This window comes from Lolium rigidum, chromosome 4, assembly GCF_022539505.1.
Source record: "Lolium rigidum isolate FL_2022 chromosome 4, APGP_CSIRO_Lrig_0.1, whole genome shotgun sequence".
NCBI classification, from domain to species: domain Eukaryota; kingdom Viridiplantae; phylum Streptophyta; class Magnoliopsida; order Poales; family Poaceae; genus Lolium; species Lolium rigidum.
The window spans coordinates 237,938,503-237,947,571 of record NC_061511.1 but is presented as its reverse complement, the minus strand read 5'-3'; the positions used below and the strand labels follow the sequence as shown (position 1 = coordinate 237,947,571).

General features: G+C 42.7%; 1 pseudogene; it reads left to right on the top strand.

Moving 5' to 3' along the window:
- The first annotated feature begins 5,549 nt into the window (after nt 1-5,549).
- LOC124707339 lies at nt 5,550-8,429 on the top strand (annotated as a pseudogene).
- The last annotated feature ends 640 nt before the right edge of the window (nt 8,430-9,069 follow it).

Genomic DNA, 9,069 nt, shown 5'->3' with positions numbered 1-9,069 from the left:
TAGGGAATTTGTAGCAACTAGTTTACGTTTAGTTAGAAAGAGAAATGCATTGTTTTGCAAGTTCGTAGTTAATATGTTATTCCCAATGTAAATGCATTAATTCCCGGTAGATAAATAAGGTGACAGGCTTAAATAAGCATTGCATCCTCCATTATATTTACAAAACAATATACGGATGAATGCATTGTACGTAAACTTTATCCAGCTAGACACAAAACTCATTTATGCAATGATTTATCGTGTTCAGAAAAGTAAAACAAAAAGAGTTATAAGTCATCATATTACAAAACCCTGAGCATTTTCCAAACAAAAATACAATATATTATATTCCGTTCCTTCCGGAATTTCTTTTATTTTTCTAAGTTATGTGGTATAGTTATTTACATTCAAGAATTATAAGTCTATAAATTTGTTCAGTAATATCTTATAAGTACCTCTGCATGGTAAGTGTCACTTCATATTTATTAGGCCAAAATGCATATTTGTCTAGTTATACATTCCCATTATATTGTAACCTCTTATGCATAAAATATATTGTAATCTCTATTATAACATCAATAAATTAAAATAATAGTATTGTTTACATTGCCAAAGTTGTTAAAAGAATCAGATAAAATGCATTAAGGATTAATATTTGTATGCGAATTAGGTACATCATTCACATATTTTTGACAAGAATACATTTGGAAGTAAGAAGTAATGGCTAGACAAGTCCACTGAATCATTTTATAGACATTGCCAGGTGCAGCCTGTTGGTCATTTTAAGCATACACAAACCATGGTGTGGTTGCCACGCTGGGAGATCTCAACGACTAGACATGATATATTTTTTTAATAGTGGAGCTCGCGTACATTCACAAATAGTATTTCTTGGGCACTAGACCATGTTATGGTCCTTCGGTCAACCTTGACTAGATGTATGAACCTAAAGGTAGAGATAAAATAAAGAACTAGCCTGTGGTTGGCTGGTTAGGAGGGCAGTGACGACTCTCGCCCAGCAGGATTCAAACCTCATGTTTGATACTTAGTGTCTCATAAAGGTGAAATATTTTTCGGTGGGAGATGATGTTCCCATTGATAGCGAATCGTTTGTGGTGATTTCGTGAATCTCAAGATTAGCCTAATCAAATTTCTTAGACTTAGTTTCTCGGGGTGCTCATAGGGGTAGGGGTGAATGTGTGTGCGCATTTGTGGTGATCTACGAGCTTGTATTGTGTTCCAAAAAACAGAGATAAAACAATTTTTTGTTGTTTTACATAGCATGGACCTAGTTACCAACACACCTGATTTTGCATCAATCGAACATGACCACAACTTAAAGGACTACTTGTACTTAAAGTATATTTGCGTACAAAAACTAGCAAATATTCTTAGCACCGTGCAAGAGCGTCCATTTCACAATGTCAATAAGAGCAAATGTGAACCTCTCCATGTCGGTAAACCAATTTGTGAAAAGATCACTCGGTTCTACTCTTGCCGAACACTTCTTATCATCACACAAAGCTATTTGAAGGGGTAGTTAATATTACAAGTGACGAGTTCTATAGTGTGATGATACGAAGTGTTCGGCAAGAGCGTCCATTTCACAATGTCAATAAGAGCAAATGTGGACCTCTCCATGTCGGTAAACCAATTTGTGAAAAGATCACTCGGTCTGCTCTTGCCGAACACTTCGCATCATCACGCAAAGCGATCATGACTTTGGTTGTTGATGTACTAGCGTTTTTTGAACATATCGTGAAGCCTGCACAATAGAACTTGTCACTCGCAATATTATGCCTACAAAGTTCAGTTGGATATTATCACACTATAGAAGAGTGAGATTAATGTGGTTTACTTTTTTTGATCGTCTACTATCACTATAGCCAACTGATACGTCTCCAACGTATCTATAATTTCTTATGTTCCATGCTAGTTTTATGACAATACCAACATGTTTTAGTCATACTTTATAATGTTTTTATGCATTTTCCGGGACTAACCTATTAACAAGATGCCGCAGTGCCAGTTCCTGTTTTCTGCTGTTTTTGGTTTCAGAAATCCTACACAGGGAATATTCTCGGAATTGGACGAAACAAAAGCCCACGGTCCTATTTTTCACGGAGCCTTCCAGAACACCGAAGAGGAGACGAAGAAGGGACGCGAGGCGGCCACACCATAGGGGGGCGCGGCCCCACCCCTGGCCGCGCCGCCTTATGGGGTGGGCCCCTCGAGCGTCCCCCGACTCTGCCCCATCGCCTATTTATTCTCTCCGGCGCGAAAACCCTAGTACCGAGAGCCACGATACGAGAAAAGTTCCAGAGACGCCGCCGCCGTCAACCCCATCTCGGGGGGTTCTGAAGATCGCCTCCGGCACCCTGCCGGAGAGGGGAATCATCACCGGAGGGCTCTACATCACCATGCGCGCCTCCGGACTGATGCGTGAGTAGTTCATCCTTGGACTATGGGTCCATAGCGATAGCTAGATGGTTGTCTTCTCCTCTTGTGCTATCATGTTTAGATCTTGTGAGCTGCCTATCATGATCAGGATCATCTATTTGTAATGCTACATTTTGTGTTTGTTGGGATCCGATGAATATGGAATACTATGTCAAGTTGATTATTGATCTATCATATATGTGTTATTTATATTCTTGCATGCTCTCCGTTGCTAGTAGAGGCTCTGGCCAAGTTGATACTTGTAACTCCAAGAGGGAGTATTTATGCTCGATAGTGGGTTCATTCCTCCATTGAATCTGGGACAGTGACAGAAAGTTCTAAGATTATGGATGTGTTGTTGCCACTAGGGATAAAACATCAATGCTTTGTCTAAGGATATTTGTATTGATTACATTACGCACAGTACTTAATGCAATTGTCTGTTGTTTGCAACTTAATACTGGAAGGGGTGCGGATGCTAACCCGAATGTGGACTTTTTAGGCATAGATGCATGCTGGATGGCGGTCTATGTTCTTTGTCGTAATGCCCTAAGTAAATCTCATATTAGTCATCATGATATGTATATGCATCTCTATTTATCAATTGCCCAACTGTAATTTGTTCACCCAACATGCTATTTATCTTATTGGAGAGACACCACTAGTGAACTGTGGACCCCGGTCCATTCTTTACATCTGAAATACAACCTACTGCAATCACTGTTCTCTGTTGTTCTTTGCAAGCAAACATCATTCTCCACACCATACGTTTAATCCTTTGTTTTCAGCAACCCGGTGAGATTGACAAGCTCACTGTTAAGTTGGGGCAAAGTAGTTTGGTTGTGTTGTGCAGGTTCCACGTTGGCGCCGGAATCACTGGTGTTGCGCCGCACTACACTCCTTCACCAACAACCTTCACGTGGCCTTCATCTCCTACTGGTTCGATAAACCTTGGTTTCTTACTGAGGGAAAACTTGTTGTTGTTGTACTCATCATACCTTCCTCTTGGGGTTCCCAACGGACGTGTGCTTTACCGTCACAAGGAGCTGCCTCACACGCCAGCAGCACCAACAACCAACATGCATGAGAGGGAGAATGAGGAAAGGGAAGGAGGATGATAGTGATGGATAACAATTACTCTATTTCATTATGTTCTTACTCCCATGGCGACAAATTGGAGACCCACTGCCACACCTTACAATGATCAATCGGTAAAGTGGTAATGTACAAAGGCCATGGCTTCGTAATTCGCCTTTTTTGTCCTTTTCTAGATCGTTTTATCAGCTGTGTGAGACCAGGTGTTGACTCTTTGCTTATGTCATCTTAGTGTGTGTTTTATAAAATTACCCTTTGTCGAAGAAAATGCATCGATAGTCCTATGAGATGTAGTTCCCAGCCCTTCGGGATGGGCATTTGGTTTTAAACAAATTTGGATTTCAAGAATGGTAACTGAAATTGGCATTAGGAAACCGAAGATTCGGTTAACCGATAAATTCGGTACAATTTTCGGTTAAAACCAAATAAACCAAAGAAAGCACGTAGTAATTGACATATCAGCATAAAAGGCATCAACTGCGCAAGAAATCGATAAATTAGCAATAATCGTGGGAGGGAGCTATTCAGGATGTTATGGCCCTGGTGCATCGTTCGTGAGCGATTAAAACAAGGGATAATTAATATTGCGAGCAACGAGTTCTATTGTGCAGGCTTCACGCTATGTTCAGAAAACGCTAGTACATCAACAAGTAAAGTCATACAACGGGTAATTTATGGAACATCTAACACAACTGGCCCTCTATGGAATGATGGGCTTGTGCCCAAATTGATGGTAGGCTGCTTAATTCGGTTTGTTCGGTCTTGATGGGCTGGTGGGGCTAAAAATCAAATTCTACCAAATTTAATTCGGTTAGTATAAATTGAAATAAATAAAAAAAGCGGCTAATGGAATAAACCGATATTTCGGTTTCGCCGTTTTTATGCCCAGCCCTACCAGCCTGTGTGTGGCAGGGGACTTGAGTTGAGGGGGACGCGACGGAGGGGGGGAATTTATAAGGGCGCGGGCTGGCTTTAAATGCAATGGCGTGAGGTGCATGAGGAGCTGGAAAATAGAAACAGGCGAAAGCACAAGTCAATCTATCTGCACACCTCGACTTTCCAACTGATTTTCTAGACAGAGCCAAAGAGCAAGTTATGGAAAAAGGTTACCATGTCGCCCCAAAAAATGGAAACCTACTTTATCAAAAGCTTGGGAAATGTCAGGACATGGTCAATTGTGGAGAAGTGTTGTCTTCTTTCAGCCCTCCACGTCATCTAAACAAGTCAAAAGATATAAGTCATACAATACATTATCTCTTATAATTAAAGAGAATTAATAAGTTTATAAGGAAAAAAGATTGGTAAGACTAGTCATAATAGGTTGTATAGTATATTAGTATCGTGCATATGATATTAATGTACTACCTCCTTCCCAAATCTTAAGGCTTATATTATTTTTGAAAGTTAAACTAGGTTAAGTTTAATTAAGCTTTTACGAACAATCATTAACATGCAAAATACAAATTCAATATCATTAGACAGATAATAAAATATATTTGCATATGGTATCTACAAAATATTATATTTGTTGATAGATTCTTCTAAAAGATTAGTCAAACTTTATTTGGTTTGACTTTTCAAAAAAAAAACATAAGCTTTGGGATGGAGGTAGTACGATGCTATCGCTATAATGCATGGTATAGATTAGTATCATACTCTCATTAGATTCATTAGATTCGTTAATTTGTAGAATCTCAATTCAAAATTGTATATAAAATCTATTTAACATTAAAAAAAAATTAGTTCTACGTGTTATGATAGGGTATCTACCTACTACCTCCATACCAGTTTACCAGGGTATTACGCACTTAAAAAACTTTTAACATTAATTTGATCTAAAATATGAGATATATACCAGGATCCGTCCAAATTCTTAAAACTCCATGACAGTCACCGGCGCTTCCCAGCCACTCACCACCTCTACGTGTCACCGAATCCAGCCATCCATCTAAACCCACAAGCAAATCCAGATCACCACAACCTCCCCGCCACTACAATCAGCTGACCCGAATTTTCCCCAGCCGCGAGCCACGAAATCGGCCGCCGGCCCACACCCAAGCAAACAAAACAATGGCAGCCACATCCGTCGCCTCCGCCCCGCGGCCCCTCCGCGCGACGCCGCGCCAGCCGGTGACCGCCCCTGCCACCACCACCACCATGCCACGCCGCTCAAAGGCCTCCGAGGCAGGCCGCGCCTCGCCGTCTCTGCCTCGGCCGCCGAGGAAGCCAGCAGCGGCAGCGCCTCGTCGTCGTCCCGGTTCTACTTCAACATCACCGGCTTCCCCTTCCCGCTCGGCCCCTTCCTCAACCGCCGCACCATCCGCACCGAGGTGAGAACAATCAGTCGTCGGAGAAATCCGCACCCTTCTGCTTGCTGATCTCTGAGAACTCTTCTCTGAATGTGTCGTGTCGATGTTGCACGCAGGCCGTGAAGGGCAGCGTGTGGCTGTTCGAGCAGGAGCAGGCGCTGGGTTTCAGCAGCGTCTCCACCAACACCCGCATGACCGTCATCAAGCTCCGCTCCGGCGGCCTCTGGGTGCACGCCCCAATCGCCCCCACCAAAGAATGCATCCAGGTACACTACACTTCAGTTCTGCAACCAACACTACTTCGACCCAGCTTCAGCGTCGGCACAGCTAACTCAAAATCCACTGGTGTGTTGCGCGCAGCTGATCAAGGAGCTGGGCGCGCCGGTGGAGCACATAGTGCTGCCGACCTTCGCGTACGAGCACAAGGTCTTCCTCGGCCCCTTCTCCAGGAAGTTCCCGAGGGCGCAGGTCTGGGTGGCGCCGCGGCAGTGGAGCTGGCCCGTCAACCTGCCGCTCGAGTTCTTCGGGGTGTTCCGGTCCAAGCCCCTCGAGGACGAGGACGACGGCACCCCGTGGGCGGCCGAGATCGAGCAGAAGGTGCTCAGCTCGCCGGAAGTTGGTACTCCCACTTCCTCACTGCACATTCAGAGTCTACTGCTTTTCTGAATGCGCTGATGCGTACATGATTTTCGGGGTGCGTTCAGGCATTGGGCCTTATGTGGAGGTGGCGTTCTACCACAAGCCTTCCAGGACGTTGCTGGTGACGGATGCTGTCATCTTTGTTCCGAGGCAGCCGCCTGAGTGCATCGGCAAAGAGTCGTTGTTGGCAGCTGCAAAGAACGGCCTGGCTGTGAAGATATTGAGCAAAGGGAGGGAGGTTCCTGATGATCCGATTGTGGACAATAAGCTGACCCGGGAGAGAGGTAACTGCTGTCTGACAGTGGATGTGCCTCCGCACTTTCTAACTACTGCATTTCTGAACTACTAGGTTGACATTACAGTCAAAAATAAGTAGTAGATGGGATCAATTAATCTGGACTACATCATTGGCTTGCGGTAGTGTTGTTTCACGCTCCTGGTCAGAGATATGTCTTTAGAAACTTGTTCATGTTCAGGGCTCATTTGATTCAAAGGATTTGTATAGGAATTATGTAGGATTTGTATCTTATGGGGATTTTTCCTACATTAGTTGTTTGATTTATAAGAACATATCTCATAGGAAATAATCCTATAGAAATATTGTAGTGCAATTTTATAGGAAAAAAATCATTAGATCCTAATTCATGGAAAATTCCTTTGACAATCAAAGAGAGCTCTTTTTCCCATATAATTTAACTAGCCATGACTTCTCAATCCTATGTTTTTTCTATTCCTATGCTTATCCTATCCTATGAATCAAAGGAGCCTGCAGCTCAGTTGGAGTTTCCACATTTTTTTACAGCGGAAACATTCATTAATCATTTGGAAGGTTATTTTAGCAGGATATATGTGGTGTTTCTATTGCTGGGGCTTCCTGCATCTCACTGTTTTTACTGTATATCACAAACTATGTGCCCCCCGTTAGAAATTTAATTATATGTTAGTGTAGCCATCATCTGCTTTTCAGGGATACCTCATACCAAAATTGTTAGTTATACTATCTGTACTACCAAGACTGATCTTGTCAATAGCTTAAATAATATGAATGATCAAGATTTGTGTCCACAGATACTTTAATTTCTGTTTGAAGCTTAGTATGTCAAATGCAATATGTAGTATAATGATTTGTTGCTTTGGAAAATGGCATGTACGTTATGGCATAACGTATATTGACATAATAGACGTGTATATGTTCCAACAGGATGGGAGAGGATGGTACTTCAGATATTGTTTCTTGGCCCCTCAAATCTTCTAGAGCCAAATGCGAGTTTCGCCCAAATGTCACAGAAGTTGATCGTTTCACCAATTGTCAAGACACTAGTTTTCAGCAAAGTTCCGGAGAAGGTATGTCGACGGCTCGCTGCCCTGACTCAGAACTGCATAGTGACATACTATCGGTACTTAACCGACATTCCTTCCTGCTAATATCATCTGCTTTTTTCTGTAGGTGAGAGACTGGGTCGACAGGATCGCCAGGGACTGGCCATTTCGACGAATCATCCCCGCCCACTTCCAAGCACCGATCAATGCGAGCCGGTCCGACTTCTTGGCTGCCTTCGCCTTCCTTGACGAGTTCCTCCCAGAGCGACCCCCAGCATCGCCTAGCCTGTCTCTCATATTCGCCTCGTTCATGGGCAAGGCGGCCAGCTACTTTCCCCCGGACGACATGAAGACCCTCTCCTCCCTCGATGACTTCCTGGTCTCTGTCGGTGCTGTCAAGAAGACCGTTTCCGGAAGAAAGCGATGATATGCTGCAAAACTGCTCCATTGTCCATAGTTTTGTTAAGGAGAGTGTCACTACCATTGCTGGTGTACATGGTTTGCATTGTTGAGAAATATAGCTAGTTACTTAGATTACATATTGTGTAGCGATGACTAGTGATCGGATGCCTGATCCTCTCTGGAAGCATTTGTGCAGAGGAAAGTAAACATCATTCTGAACATACCAAATATATGTGCTTATATGCATCCTGCTTGGTTGATGGGCCAGCGGCAAGGAAGCTTCCTTTTGTGTAAGAAAAAACATACATAAAGTAAAAAAAATGTACAATGAAATGTTAACGCTTTTTTCGATGAAATCTTGAATCAGACCACAACGGAACATTTCCTCTTTTTGTGCACCTTGTTGCAGTTTACAGAAATACATACTTTGCAGTTAATTTGGTTTCCATATTTTTTGATAATGGGTGATTTATTACTTAAACAAGCAATTACACCCGCCTTTGCAGAAAAGGATGCACACAGCCATTTCAGAGACGCAAAAATCTCAAAGTACAAAAATGACTAAGTTGAATTGCATATCAATCATGAGCAATTTTAGAAAGCTTAAGATGATAATGGTGGCCCAATCCGTAGATTATGCTGTCACCCATGTAGGAAAAAAGTATCCATCGCCGTATCCTCCAACCGTGTATAGATCTCCACTCTCTGCAGCGCAGACCACGAACGAAACATAGTGGTACATATGTATATAACCTGCAAAAGGGAACAATTCTTATCATTAAATTTTTTGTCATTTCTGCATAGCCATAGCGCCCATATAACGGCAAACGCTCCCACCCTAATAAGCGTTCTAAACCTATGATCAATACCATGAAGCCAATTTCCA